The 15926-nt window shown below is 47.6% G+C and overlaps 1 protein-coding gene across 1 annotated transcript in view; it reads right to left on the reverse strand.

Moving 5' to 3' along the window:
* The window catches only part of LOC119381724 (acid-sensing ion channel 4-A), an 88106-nt gene that overhangs the window by 28583 nt on the left and 43597 nt on the right, over window positions 1–15926 (reverse strand). The window lies entirely within an intron of this gene.

A 15926-nucleotide genomic window follows, 5' to 3' on the forward strand; every position in this document is an offset into this window, starting at 1 on the left:
TTCAATCAGTGCTTCTTGAAATTGACACCATGAGTCAGCTCCTGAGTGATTTTGCGAACTATCAGTGCTATGAAATGTGTAGCATTGTTGAACCCCAGTCATTTTGGAGACCCCAATTTCCAGTGGCCAGTGCTTTCTCGCTGCGCGCTACGTCTTCTGGCGCTTCCTGTTCCGACGTTGCAAGGACATTTTCAAAGCTGAGAGTCGTCAATCGAAAGGAGCACGCTTCGATCACTGACAGCAACCTCGCAGAGTATGCTTGCGTGCTTTACATAAGCTTTAAGCATAAGGTTGTTATACGCACAAATACAGGTGTTTTGTGTTCAAGTATTTCGCTTGTGCGTATACGTTTTTGTGCATTCAAACCTTATAGAAAAAAATGTGCTTCGTGTGTTTTGACGTTTTAGTATTCAGATATGAATTGATCTAAGATTTTGGGGTTTCGAGAATAATGCAGAACTCCGAATTTCGGAGAATTGGGGATTTACGAGAAATAAAATCCGATAACGCCGAATTCCCGGCCAAAATATAAACTCCGATAAACACCCGCCGATGTTCAAGAAAAATAAACACCGAAAACATGGAGCTCTAGTTATGTGTATGCTAGTGACAGTGGCGTAGCCAGGGGGGGGGGGTGGGCACACCGGGCCCGTGCTCCCCCTCCCCTCGATTTTTTTTTTTTTTTTTTTTTGCTATGGCGTACAGAGCCCAAAATGACACTTGACCACATCTGCCTGCCCGGCCCCCACTTCAAATCAAGGGGGTGCCCCCCCTCAAAAAAAAAAAAATTCTGCCTACGCCCCTGGCTGGTGACGAGCAAATAAAAAGAAACGGTAAAACGCTGCCTGTAGACACCGCCTTAGAAATTGCAGTGTAATCCAGTGTACTTAAGTGTAATCATATTTTTATGGGGTTTTTGATTCAGCTTAACCTGTAGTGACGTAAAGTACGTGTCTACGAAGAACAAACAATAAAATGTAATATATCTAGCGTTCTCATTAGTGGAGTGGTTAAATCGTAAGTAATTTGTTTTCTCAACCATCCATAATCGAAAGGACGCCCCAGTGCACCAGAAATGTTACTGCGATCTATGCCTTAATTTTCTCGAGCTTGAATCAGATGTTTGAAATATCGAACTCGGCGTAGCGTATGTGATACACTGGGCATTACAGGGTAAACTTTTAGTCTGTGTTTCACATCGTATTATTATTATTATTATTATTATTATTATTATTATTATTATTATTATTATTATTATTATTATTATTATTATTATTATTATTATTATTATTATTATTTGTCACCTGCCACCTCCCCTTTTCTGTCTCCTTCCCAGTACACCTGTGAGGACCGAGCGGCGTGATGGACTGACACAGACCCTCCACCGACGTACCACACCTGCTTTCTCCTCGACAAATACCTCCATTCTCCACACCACCGTGCTTATTTGGAGAGAGTAGGGAAGGTCTTCAAGCTTGACGCTTCTCCGACGTCATACACAGCTTACAGGACTCAACAGTAAGGGTAAACTGGCCCTAGGCAGGGCTTGGCAAAGATACTTTGAAAATGTATCGCGATACCATACTAGATACTCGGGCAAGAAGTATTTCAGATACAGATACAAGATACTACTGCAGTTAATGTATCCGATACGATACTTTCCAAATGTATTTTAAGGTACTTCGATACATTCGCTAAGTTGTTATTCTAGGTCTATACAATGCAGCAGCAAATGTCTATATCCAAAAATGCTCATTCCAAAATTTTTTAACTGCGACCAACTTTGTTCCATTTGAATGAGATGTCTGTTAGTATCTCGAAAGTTCTAGGGCCGAATTCACAAGAATTCTCATTCGTAAATGCGTTTTCCCATTTGTCAGCCGGCTTCGCTGACGATATGTCTCGCATCATGATTGGCTGAATATTCTCTTAGGAAATTTTTTTTATCGCAAGACATTTTTGTACACACGGGCCCTATATTTCCTGTTAAATGTATATTAGTTTCATTCCGAAACAACTTATTGGGGTTGCTTTGGTTGTTTAACACAACACTTTATACACTGCGCTGTCGGCGGTTCTTGCTTGTCGCTCTTATAGTTGAGGGGAGCCGCTTCTCTGCTTGCCGACCAGCTAGCGGGTTCCCATCTAAGCACGATAAGCTGAAATACCGCTGTGGAGTTTTACCCTGCCCGCAAAACGTATTACCGTTTACGCAATGCCGGATCACTGGACAGATGCACAACAGCAACAGCGCTGGTATAGGTCTAGTACACTCTAGTATAGGGACTTTGTGTGTGTGTGTGCGTGCGTGCGTGCGTGCGTGCGTGCGTGTGTGTGTGTGTGTGTGTGTGTGTGTGTGTGTGTGTGTGTGTGTGTGTGTGTGTGTGTGTGTGTGTGTGTGTGTGTGTGTGTGTGTGTGTGTGTGTGTGTGACGCATCGTGTATACGCAAAGGGCATAAGGCGGCCATGTCTTTTCGTATTCTCCTTATATCTGCTGGCGTAAAGCGTTTGTAAGCGACATACTCCCTAACGTGCAATTTTTTAACAATTGTTCGTATAAGGGAGGACAATCAGGCGTATTGTATAGTTGCACAAAGCGTCGTAGGACACCGCCGCTATTCACACTATTGTCACTTATAGCTTCGATTGCCTGGGGACTCGTAACAGTAAAAAAAAAGGGGGCGGGGGGGAGGCCTAAGAAAGGAAACAAACATATCTTAGTAAAATAGAAAGGCGGTTCCGTATTATAATCACTGCGAGTAAGTATAGAAACAAGATAGAGGTGGCGCCCGCAATATCTACGACAATTAAGCATGAAGTATCGTCAACTTAAAGATAAAATAGCGAAATCCGTCCCCTAGTGCGCACTTCAACCACTAAGTGCATACTTATTAATCTGTATTGTTACACACACACGCACACAGACACACACACACGCGCGCGCGCGCGAATGGTACATACAGGATTTTGATGTAAAGCACGAGTCGCATGGCCTCCAAAATACACGCCGCGCGCTCGCCATCTCGGAGGCCATGAAAAGTCTCACAATGCCTAACAGACGGCAGCACATTATCTAGCGTTTGCTGTTTGCTTGATCAACGCCTCCTCTGGAAAGCCGGCGTTGGCTTGATATGTTTTCCGCTAGATGGACATAGTTGTCCATTTTTAGAGCTGTTTGAAAGTCGTGTGTGTTTTTAGCGGCGATGGTAGCACTATCCCGGCCTTTTTTGACGTAGTTTGATGGCCTCCCAAATGCGCCTACAAATCGCCGAATGGGCTCGTTTTCGTCGTGACACCTGTCGAACAAAATGCGTTAAGGAGACTCCTTCCACTACATGACATTTATGTAGTGTTTTTTTCCGAAGCAGCTGCAAGTAACATCGTGGCTTTGTGGTAGGACACCTGTTTGCCACGCGAACGGCCCGGGTCGATCCTCAATGGGAACGAAAATTTTAATCATTTTATTCGCTTCTTTCTCGATTTTTCGCTCACGGACGATTTTTCGCTCACAACCAACGGTGCCGACGCCGACGGCGGAATTTCTGCGACACGAGCTCTCTAACGCGATCGCGTTAATATCTGCGGTTTCACGTGCCAGAACCACAATATCATTACGAAGCACGCCTTAGTGGAGGTCTCCGGGAATTGCGACCACCAAGGGTTCTTTAACGTGCACCTAAAGCCATTTTCTGAACGTATGGGCTTCTATGGAAGCTTCGCTACCAGTTACACTTACCTTGGCGATATGGCTGCGCGCGATTACCGTTTTATATCGACGCAGACGCCGCTTAGCATTTGAGGTACACGTAACGTAAAAGGCGCGACTTCCTCACGCGCGCAAAAACGCGAAAGTGACAACGTATATAAAGTAAAACAAATAGAAATATCTCTTTGATGTGGGCTACGTCCTGTCTCAAAGAGCTGTACGTCGAAAGCAAAGGAGTATTTCTCTACATCACAAGCAGAAAATACGGTAGAAACTGTGGGACTACATTCATTAGCGGTAGGAAACGCGCGATTTGGTTCTGATAGCTTTCGCTTCATTGCCAAGAAAAGTTGCCCGCGAGTATGCATAAACAAGTTGCACCAGCGGTGCAAATACAATGTAGCAAGACACCACTGGAAGTGGAATAGAAGCCTTCGGCAGGACACCATGTAAAAGCCGGCAGGGAGGACCGCACACATCAGGAAAACTGCGGAATTTGGGTGCCAAATACGAGTTTCTGTGACCGCGGGATACGCGCGTCATGGGACAGTGTTCGAGACGCTGACGAGTGCTGTCGCGGACAATTTTTCTTGGCAATGAAGGGAAAGCTACGGGGCGGAGCGTCTGCACATGTTCTGCTACGCGAAGTATTCCGGTTTGGCGCGCGTCTCGTAACGCCTTGGAAAGTGATGGAGCGTTGCATTTCGACGCAAACGCTGCTTAGCGTCTAACGTACGGGTAAAAGGCGCGACTTTTTCACGCACGCAAAAATGCAAAGTGACAACGTATAAAGTAAAAGAAATGCAAATGTCTTGCTCGTGTGCGCTGCATTCCGTCTCAAAAAAGCCGGCAGATCCCACGCATTGTGGGAATCGATGTAATGCGAAGCAGCCAGCAAAGAGCTGCATACATCGTCTTGTATGTCATTGAGGAAAATACGTGTCATGGTTTTCATGTTGACTCCTCTTATTTATGTTCGTCCCACAGTAACGTCGCGCAATACCAACTTCGCGGTCGATCAAGCTAGAGAAACGGCTGTCAGCGCACCATGAGCGTGGCACGTAAGTCATGCTGTACATGACATGTGTGTCATGACTTTTATGTTAACTCGTATTATTTATGTTCGTCACACGGTCACATCGCAAGATACCAATTTTGGTGTATATCAAGCTAGCGAAACGGCCGCCAGCGCCCCATGAGCGTGGCACGTAAGTCATGCCGTACATGACATGCGTGTCATGATTTTGATGTTAACTCCTGTTATTTATGTTCGTCACACAGTCACGTCGCAAGATGCCAATTTTGGTGTATATCATGCTAGCGAAACGGCCGCCAGCGCGCCATGAGCGTGGCACGTAAATCATCCTGTACATGACATGCGTGTCATGATTTTCATGTTAACTCCTGTTATTTATATTCGTCCCACAGTCACGTCGCGTAAGACCAATTCCAAGGTAGATCAAGCTAGCGAAACGGCCGCCAGCGCGCCATGAGCGTGGCACGTAAGTCATGCTGTACATGACATGCGTGTCATGATTTTCATGTTAACTCGTGTTATGTTCGTCACACAGTCACGTCGCAAGATACCAATTTCGGTGTATATCAAGCTAGCGAAACGGCCGCCAGCGCACCATGAGCGTTGCACGTAAGTCATGCTGTGCATGACATGCATGTCATGATTTTCATGATAACTCGTATTATTTATGTTCGTCACACGGTCACATCGCAAGATACCAATTTTGGTGCATATCAAGCTAGCGAAACGGCCGCCAGCGCCCCATGAGCGTGGCACGTAAGTCATGCCGTACATGACATGCGTGTCATGATTTTCATGTTAACTCCTGTTGTTTATGTTCGTCACACAGTCACGTCGCAAGATACCAATTTTGGTGCATATCAAGCTAGCGAAACGGCCGCCAGCGCGCCATGAGCGTGGCACGTAAGTCATCCTGTACATGACATGCGTGTCATGATTTTCACGTTAACTCCTGTTATTTATATTCGTCCCACAGTCACGTCGCGCAAGACCGATTCCGGGGTAGATCAAGCTATAGCGAAACGGCCGCCAGCGCGCCATGAGCGTGGCACGTAAGTCATGCTGTACATGACATGCGTGTCATGCTTTTCATGTTAACTCGTGTTATCATGTTCGTCACACAGTCACGTCACCAGATACCAATTTTGGTGTATATCAAGCTAGCGAAACGGCCGCCAGCGCACCATGAGCGGGGCACGTAAATCATGCCGTACATGACATGTGTGTCATGACTTTTATGTTAACTCGTATTATTTATGTTCGTCACACGGTCACATCGCAAGATACCAATTTTGGTGTATATCAAGCTAGCGAAACGGCCGCCAGCGCCCCATGAGCGTGGCACGTAAGTCATGCCGTACATGACATGCGTGTCATGATTTTGATGTTAACTCCTGTTATTTATGTTCGTCACACAGTCACGTCGCAAGATGCCAATTTTGGTGTATATCATGCTAGCGAAACGGCCGCCAGCGCGCCATGAGCGTGGCACGTAAATCATCCTGTACATGACATGCGTGTCATGATTTTCATGTTAACTCCTGTTATTTATATTCGTCCCACAGTCACGTCGCGTAAGACCAATTCCAAGGTAGATCAAGCTAGCGAAACGGCCGCCAGCGCGCCATGAGCGTGGCACGTAAGTCATGCTGTACATGACATGCGTGTCATGATTTTCATGTTAACTCGTGTTATGTTCGTCACACAGTCACGTCGCAAGATACCAATTTCGGTGTATATCAAGCTAGCGAAACGGGCCGCCAGCGCACCATGAGCGTTGCACGTAAGTCATGCGTGCATGACATGCATGTCATGATTTTCATGATAAACTCGTATTATTTATGTTCGTCACACGGTCACATCGCAAGATACCAATTTTGGTGTATATCAAGCTAGCGAAACGGCCGCCAGCGCCCCATGAGCGTGGCACGTAAGTCATGCCGTACATGACATGCGTGTCATGATTTTCATGTTAACTCCTGTTGTTTATGTTCGTCACACAGTCACGTCGCAAGATACCAATTTTGGTGCATATCAAGCTAGCGAAACGGCCGCCAGCGCGCCATGAGCGTGGCACGTAAGTCATCCTGTACATGACATGCGTGTCATGATTTTCACGTTAACTCCTGTTATTTATATTCGTCCCACAGTCACGTCGCGCAAGACCGATTCCGGGGTAGATCAAGCTATAGCGAAACGGCCGCCAGCGCGCCATGAGCGTGGCACGTAAGTCATGCTGTACATGACATGCGTGTCATGCTTTTCATGTTAACTCGTGTTATCATGTTCGTCACACAGTCACGTCACCAGATACCAATTTTGGTGTATATCAAGCTAGCGACACGGCCGCCAGCGCACCATGAGCGGGGCACGTAAATCATGCCGTACATGACATACGTGTCATGATTTTCATGTTAACTCGTGTTATCATGTTCGTCACACAGTCACGTTGCAAGATACCAATTTTGGTGTATATCAAGCTGGCGAAACGGCCGCCAGCGCGCCATGAGCGTGGCACCTAAGTCATGCTGTACATGACATGCGTGCCATGATTTTCATGTTAAGTCGTGTTATCATGTTCGTCACACTGTCACGTCGCGCAATACCAATTTCGGGGTAGATCAAGCTAGCGAAACGGCCGCCAGCGCACCATGAGCCTGGCACGTAAGTCATGCTGTACATGACATGCGTGTCATGATTTTCATGTTAACTCGTGTTATGTTCGTCACATAGTCACGTCACAAGATACCAATTTTTTTGTATATCAAGCTAGCGAAACGGCCGCCAGCGCACCATGAGCGTAGCATGTAAATCATGCTGTACATGACATCCGTGTAATGATTTTCATGTTATGACTTGTCATTTATGTTCGTCATACAGTCATGTTACGCCATACCAATTTTGGTGTACATTTGATTAACCAAGCGACCAGGAGAGCACAAAGTCGTAGGCGGATAGATAGATAGATAGATAGATAGATAGATAGATAGATAGATAGATAGATAGATAGATAGATAGATAGATAGATAGATAGATAGATAGATAGATAGATAGATAGATAGATAGATAGATAGATAGATAGATAGATAGATAGATAGATAGATAGATAGATACGCTCAAAGTCGCAGAAGTTCGCTAAGAAATGCTTCGCATTTAAAAGCTGCATGTAGAAAATGAAGGAGTATTTTATATAGCTCACGCAGAAAATACGGGCGCAATTGTGGGACTAAATTCATTAGTAGTAGGATACGTGCATTGTGGCTCTGTAGCCTTCGCTTCATTGCCAAGAAAAGTTGTCCGCGAGAATAGAGAGATGATGAAAGACGCTACGCCGATACCACCAGAAAACGGCGCCTAACCACGCCGCTTAGGCATCACCTAGCTCGCAAAGGAGACACCGCGTGAACACACACACACACACACACACACACACACACACACACACACACACACACACACACACACATATATATATTGTGTGTGTATGTATGTGCGTGTACGCATATATGTATGTACGCCTCTGTACGCATGTTTGCCTTCAAAGATGACACCTTATACCGGCGTAATTTGTCACCCGCCGGACCCGCTCTACTGCCGGTCGTACCGAAGCACCTGCGTTCTACAGTCCTCCATGAGCTTCATGACGCCCCAACCGCTGGTCACCTTGGCGTTTCTCGCACTGACCGTGTGCGCCGCCGCTTCTACTGGTCTGGCCTTGCACGCTCTGTGCGGCGTTATGTCAACGCCTGCGAAGTTTGTCAGCGCCGCAAGAAGCCGTCGGGACTTCCTGCTGGGTATCTTCAGCCTATCGACATCCCACCGGAGCCCTTCTTCCGAGTCGGTTTGGACCTTCTCGGTCCCTTTCCAACATCAACTTCAGGAAACAAGTGGGTTGCAGTTGCTACCGATTACGCGACCCGCTACGCAATCACGCGAGCCCTGCCAACCAGCTGCGCTACAGACGTCGCTGATTTTTACTTCGGGATCTTATTTTAGTGCACGGTGCCCCACGACAACTGTTGACAGACTGAGGCCGTACTTTCCTTTCTCAAGTGATTGACGATATCCTGCGTTCCTGTTCCACCCAGCATAAGCTCACGACCTCTTACCATCCCCAGACAAACGGGCTGACAGAGCGCTTAAACCGGACCCTGACAGACATGCTTTCGAAATACGTGTCGACCGACCATCGTGACTGGGACCTTGCACTGCCCTACGTGACGTTCGCGTACAATTCCTCCCGGCACGACAACCGCTGGATACTCACCGTTTTACCTTTTGTTTGGACGCGAACCAACGTTGCCATTGGATACCTTCCTTCCGGCTGCTGCAGAGTCGACCACGGAATACGCACGCGACATTGCCCGCGCTTACCACGCCCGTCAGCTTGCCCGCAACAGATTGACGGCTTCTCAAGAAACACAGAAGCACCGTTACGACGAGCGACATCGTGACCAACGTTTTCCAACGGGTTCCCTCGTTCTTCTCTGGTCCCCAACGCGACGTGCCGGTCTCTCTGAGAAGCTACTTTCTCGATACACGGGGCCATACCGCGTGCTTCGACAAGTGACAGACGTTACATACGAAATTGTCCCGGCCAATCCTACAAACTCTTCTCCTCTGTTATCCCGTGACGTCGTCCATGTATCCAGGCTCAAGCGTTACCACCCACCTTCTGCTGTGGTCCCATAGACGCGCCGGGTCGGCGCTTTTGCCGCTGGGGGTTGTGTTGCGTGGTTTTACCTATATATACGCCAAGAGGGCATAGTGGGATATACCCTGAAAAGGGAGCTGAAAAAGAGGTGAAGAAGTCGGCGTTGTGTTGTGAGCTGTGCTGTGGCTTGATACTGACTCAGTATTGTATTTTCCCCGTAACATTATATATATATATATATATATATATATATATATATATGTGTGTGTGTGTGTGTGTGTGTGTGTGTGTGTGTGTGTGTGTGTGTGTGTGTGTGTGTGTGTGTGTGTGTGTGAAGGAATCCCTTCTCTAAAGCATCGCTTTAGGTTGCAGTGGCCGGTGATTTAAGAAGAAATGTTTAGGCCTTGAGCGGTTGGTTCTAGCGCACCAGAAATTCGAGGTTAAAAAAAAAAAGCTCTGTGCACAACTGGTTATAATGGTCGCTTTCACTTTCACCACCTTTATCGTGGATTGTGAAATGACAACTCACTGTAGCGCACTACGGGCGCTTTGTCAAAGGTAGTAGCAGACGGTCTCCCCACCCGGCGCCGGCGCAAGAAAAAAAACCATGAAACGCTGCGCACGGCGTTCCGTCGCTCGCACCCCTCTCCCACCTGTCTCCCTCTCCCTTCACTGCGCGCGCCGCACTCACTGGCTCAGTCATTCCCGCCACCGAGCGCAGCAGACTCTCCCCACCCTACCGCCTTCGTGAAAGCCAGCAGCGAGATCAGGCGCATAGTGGTTTGCGTCCCATTTCTAAGGAGCTTCGCTCATCGGTTGTATTCGTACACGGAACTGCTAGTTTTTCTTTTTCCGACGTTTCAGCCGGGGACCGGCCTTCATCAGGGAACACACGATACCGCCTTTATCGTGTGTCTGTACATACAGTATATACAGTCTGTATCGTATGTTCCCTGATGAAGCCCGGTCCCTGGCTGAAACGTCAGAAAAATAAAAAGCTCGTTTTGCACGTCCTCTACTTCGTGTACTGGTTCTACTGGATCCAAGGACATTTCCTTCTTCACACACACACACACACACACACACACACACACACACACACACACACATATATATATATATATATATATATATATATATATATATATATATATATATATATATATATATATTCCGTGGGAAAGTTCAGTGGGTCCGGTACGTATAGGAAAACAAGAGGGTGCACGTACGAGAAAGCAGTACTTTATGCCTAACGTTTCGGCCGCCGCACGGCCTTCGTCACCCTCTTGTCTTCCTGTGTGTGTGTATATATATATATATATATATATATATATATATATATATATATATATATATATATATATATATATATATATATATATATATATATATATATATATATATATATATATATATAGTGCGATGACCAAGAACGACGCTGGGCTTCGGGCGCGCGGGCAGCATGCGGGAGGTAGAGGAAGAAGGGAGAAAATAGAACAGCTGGCCAAGGATCGGGTGCTGTCTCCGTCTCTGTTCCTCACAATGGCGCAGCTCGCTCAGGACTCCGTCGGCACCTGAGCTGCTTAGGGATGCTGTCCAAGCTCCCTCTGATCCGGATCCCGCCACAGTGAGCACAACCACCACCTCCGACTTGTCAAACATTGCCACTGGCTCCGCATGCGGATCATCGGATAGCGCCGCGCATCTGCGGCGTACCATCGCGCGACTCCGCCTCGAGATCAACGTCTTGATAGCGCGGAGCTCTGAGTTATGTCCTGCCCCGCTACGGTGGTCTAGTGGTTATGGTTAGGGGTGTGCGAATATTCGAAAGTTTCGAATATTCGTCGAATATTGCATTCGAAAAGTTTCGAATATTCAATAACTTCGAATATTCGAAAAATTCGAGCATGCGATTCGATTATCATGCATAAAATAACTCGTCTTCCACATTTCTGCTGCGTTCGTATCGCTAAAAACGTTGCCGAGAGGAGCGATAAACGTCGTAAGTACACGGAGGCAAGATATCTGCCGGCGACGAGCGCCCCAATACGTATGATTTATTGCTGGTGAATCTCCGACGTGCGGCGCTGTTGGCGATCATGTAACCGTACATTTTCAATATTATGCGGCCGTAACGTGCCGCACTTCCGCTCGTCCACTATGCGGGACCACCTCTGAAGAAAGACAGTGACCCACGTGACTGGTGGCGAACTGTAGGCACCTTCAGGTACCCCAGTCTGGCAAAGCTTTGCCCCATGTAACTCCCTATACCAGCCACTTCTGTTCCAAGCGAGCGTGCCTTTTCTGTGGCAGGGGGGGGGGGGGGGGGGCGTTGTCTCTGTTACAAGGCAGCGCCTGCTGCCTGACCATGTGGAGCAACTACTATTTCTTCGTGATAACGTGTACGCAATTACATTCATTCTGCCGTGATATTTGCTTGTGTTGTGATGTGCATTGTGCTAGCCTGGACATTGTGTTCTGGAGATAGCAGTGTATGTTGTGTTGCCAGTCAGCCTGTTAATGTTTTTTTTTTCTTCAAATAGCTACATGTTAAATAAAAGATAGTTACTGTGAAGGCATTTTTCCTTTGTTATTCGATATTCGATTCGATATTCGAAGGTGGATATTCGTATTCGATTCGTATTCGAAAAATTTGATATTCGCACACCCCTAGTTATGGTGCTCGACTGCTGACCCGAAGGTCGCGGGATCGAATCCCGGCCGCGGCGGCTGCATTTTCGATGGAGGCGAAAATGTTTGAGGCCCGTGTACTTAGATTTAGGTGCACGTTAAAGAACCCCAGGTGGTCGAAATTTCCGGAGCCCTCCACTACGGTGTCTCTCATAATCATAGCTTGGTTTTGGGACGTTAAACCCCAGATATTATTATTATTATCTGAGTTATGTCCTGCCTCTGTACCACCATTCTGCGCCATGAATGCTCTGTTGGCTGCGGCCGCGTCGCAAGACATTGAATACGGCTCAGCCGAGAACCGCAGAGAGCTCAGTTGTGTCCTCGCACAGTTAGACTAAGAGGAGCTACGCCCCTAAAATTGAAAACTAGCGTGGGTCCCCAAGGCATCTTGCGTCGCTATCGAGACGACGCAGATTCTGCGCGGGCAACGACGCTGTATGGCCCGCGTCTCGCACGATTTTAATTTCGCCAAGTGTGGCGCCCCGTGCGTTTGAACCAACGCAGCTTGTGTTTGACCCAATTCTCAAACTCTGCTGCTCCTCGGAACGCAAGAGCAGCCTAACCAACGTAGCTTGGGGACCCAGTGTCTTGGGTCCCCAATTCTCAAACTCTCCATTAAAGTGAAAGCCTTATCAAACGCGAAATATGACCGGCGTCGGCGGCGTCAACACGAGTGATGCAAAAAATCATCACGTGATGACATATGACGTCATCCTGAAGTCATAGATCAGAATTTGACGTTATGATGACGTCACTGTGACGTCCCATGGTGACATCGTTAGATAACATCACTGCTTGGTCAAAGGTAGGCAGACCCTGGAGGCAGTGCAAAACAAGGTGATGTGCAGAAAGCTTACCATGCCTCCGATCCTGGAGGCATTGCAAAACCACGTTAGTTGCAGCAAGCTTTCGGAGGGGGTCGCGGGAGGTTCAATACATCTAAAGCCCCTGAAACTTCGTTTCAGTGTCTTTAAATACATCGACTTAAAAGAAAAACAAGATGACTTTCGCCTTCAAGTCGACCGAGAAGGATGCATAAGCAACCCTGCGAGTTTTTTAACAGCGCTGTTCTTGGTCGAGCCTTTCATGTCCGGGATCCGTGGTAACTATTGTGGGCATCATAAACGGGTATGGGCCAGAGACATTGGGTAAATCCCACTACTCACCACTGGTCCACTAAATAATGAAGGCAACAGTTAGCCCAACAAACGGGTACGTGCCACAGAAATCTGTGCGGCGTATAAGAAAACTATTACCATTATAAACATGTGCCACAGAAATTGGGTAAATCCCGCTACACACAACTTCCACTAAAACACTGTCACGTGATACTTTGGGGTTATAAAAGGTGGTGGCTGTACTACCATCTCCAAGCTAAACAAACAGTGTTTATTAAAGGGCAGTGATGCAACCTATCAGAGAATCTTAAGCGGATGCTTCTTTGTAAACCTAGGTATAAGAGTGCATAAGATAACTGAACACGCAGTGGCGTTAAACTGACACAATACGGTTCTGAACTTGCAATAAAAAAATATCACAACATGGCCACGCAGTATTCGCCTCATTCCTCAGACCGCATTAGTTCGCGTGGTGTGCGATGTCCAGTGGACCACAGAGAAATCCCATCTGCTGTGTAAAGAGCAGTGATACAAACAGGGGCGTAGCCAGAAATTCTTTTCGGGGGGGGGGGGGGGGGTTCAACCATGCTTTATGTTGTTCGTGCGTGCGTTTGTATATGCGCGTGTATACATACGCAAGCAAAACGGAAAAATTTCGGGGGCGGGGTTGAACCCCCCCAACGCCCCCCCCCCCCGGCTACGCCCCTGGATACAACATACCTGAAAGACTTGCAAAACATACAAAGCGTTAGCCTGACGAAGGGAAGGCCACCGGCTTCGCTGTTTCATCGGTCCGCGATGCGGAGCTGGTTGAATATTTTTTACGTGTATAGTATATGCATAATATATACATACATGTGCATACTATATGTTATGGTACTGCACTCGACTGTGAGCTGTATTACATTCTTTAGTGCGGGGGAGGGGGTGGGCTATTCGGGAAGGTTGCACCAGCTTCTTTTAATGGTTCCAGTTACACTGATCGATACGCTTGCTTTGTTTTCTTGCTTTTTTCTTTAAGCACAGCTCTTATGTGCCCGTTCCTGCGTTCAGCGGCGTCGCCGTTGGCGTAACCGAGACATGAAAAAATAAAATGAGGAAAAAATTACACCATCTCCCGCTAAAGGGAACCATGTGTGGATGCGAAGCAGCGGGGAGATGGTTCGCTTGAGCGGGAGATGGTGTAGTTTTTTTTTTCTTGCGTTCTCGAGCCTGTGCCTTCCTCTGGTGTAGACTCAGCACTGCCTTCCAGTCTCCATCCAGCTCCCGCTGCGTGGAACTGCCGGCGTCCGAGGTATTCGACTCCCGCAAAGTCGCAAGATCATGTGCTTCTGCCTCTCTGCAGTCCATGCCATTGGTGTCGTCGTGGGATTCTTCAGCGAGGGAAGGAGAGCACGAGCGTCTAGAGCCACAGAAGCAGAGGCGGCCATCGGCCGCTCGTGCCACTTCAAGACGCCGGAGGCGTCGCTGCTGCCTACTCGTCGCAGGAGAGAATGAGGCGCGCGAGAGGGGGGGGAGCGTAGGAGAGGAGAGAGAGAGGGGGAGGGACGCGCATGCGCAGTGCAGCCCTGACGCCACCACTACCACCGGACACAGCCCCGAGCAAAAGATGCTTCGCATCTAAAAACATCCAGGGTCGAATGGGATTTGAACCCGCACCCTCTGCGTGGCAGTCGAGGATTCTACCACAGCGACGCTGGTGCATGAAACTCACTTGCAAACGGACGGACGGAAAAAACTTTAGGGAAAAAAACAACACCTGCAAGGTTTCCGGCCCGGGCTCAGGCCACCCGGCCATTATGAGCGGCGAGGCATAGCCTTTCCACCGCTGCCCGGGCCCGCTGGATTGCCCACAGTTCTTGTAGATCTGAGCTAGTCAGAGCACTTAGCCATCGCTCCTCGAGAAGGTCCAGTCCTATGTTGTCGTCTCTGTATATTGTCCTGATCCGTGTGCATTTCCATAAGATATGTGCCATATCTGTGTGTTCGTGCTTGCAGAGCATACAGCTCGCTTCTGGGTATTGTCTGGAATTTACTCTGTTTAAGTGTACTGGATTTGGGAAAGTTCTGGGAAACAGATTGGAGAAGATTGCAAATCACTTGCAAAAAGACCCTATACAGGCGTCACGTCGGGCAAGGAATCGCATTACCTTAGGTAATATATAGCATGACAGAAGAGTAAAATAACCAGGCATCACACAATGCTAATTGTGCTACGAGTGTGTGGTTTAGAGCTTCCCACTCACTTTCATGTGCTAAGCCATAATTCTTCAGCGTCATCAGCCGTCGCATCAACAAAGTGCACATAATACCTTACAGATGTGTAGCGGGTACTTCGCTTATCCGCAGAAAGACGAATAATGGCATAGTGGGTGCTCCCCACTTCACAAAAATTGATTTATGGGGTAGTGGATACCTTGCATGTGCACTTGTATTAGTTGCCCCAAGAGAGCTTAGAACGGGCTTCCAGCTTTCGCTGTGACTGTGCCGAGTGTTCCGCGCAGGCACGACTTTATTTTCTTTTTTTTTTCAGCCATTGACACAAAAATGATCTGGCAAAGTGAGTTACCCCACGACTAGGTGACGACGAAGCCAGGCAGCACGAAGAGAAAAAAATGGAGAAAATATGTTTACATAATTCGTGGCAGCAAAAACTCTGCACTAATATCATAATCAAATTGACAATATGTGTGGCGATTTTGTTACTGCAAACCATGT

The sequence above is a fragment of the Rhipicephalus sanguineus genome, chromosome 2 (genome assembly GCF_013339695.2).
Source record: "Rhipicephalus sanguineus isolate Rsan-2018 chromosome 2, BIME_Rsan_1.4, whole genome shotgun sequence".
In the NCBI taxonomy this organism is placed as follows: Eukaryota; Metazoa; Arthropoda; class Arachnida; order Ixodida; family Ixodidae; genus Rhipicephalus; species Rhipicephalus sanguineus.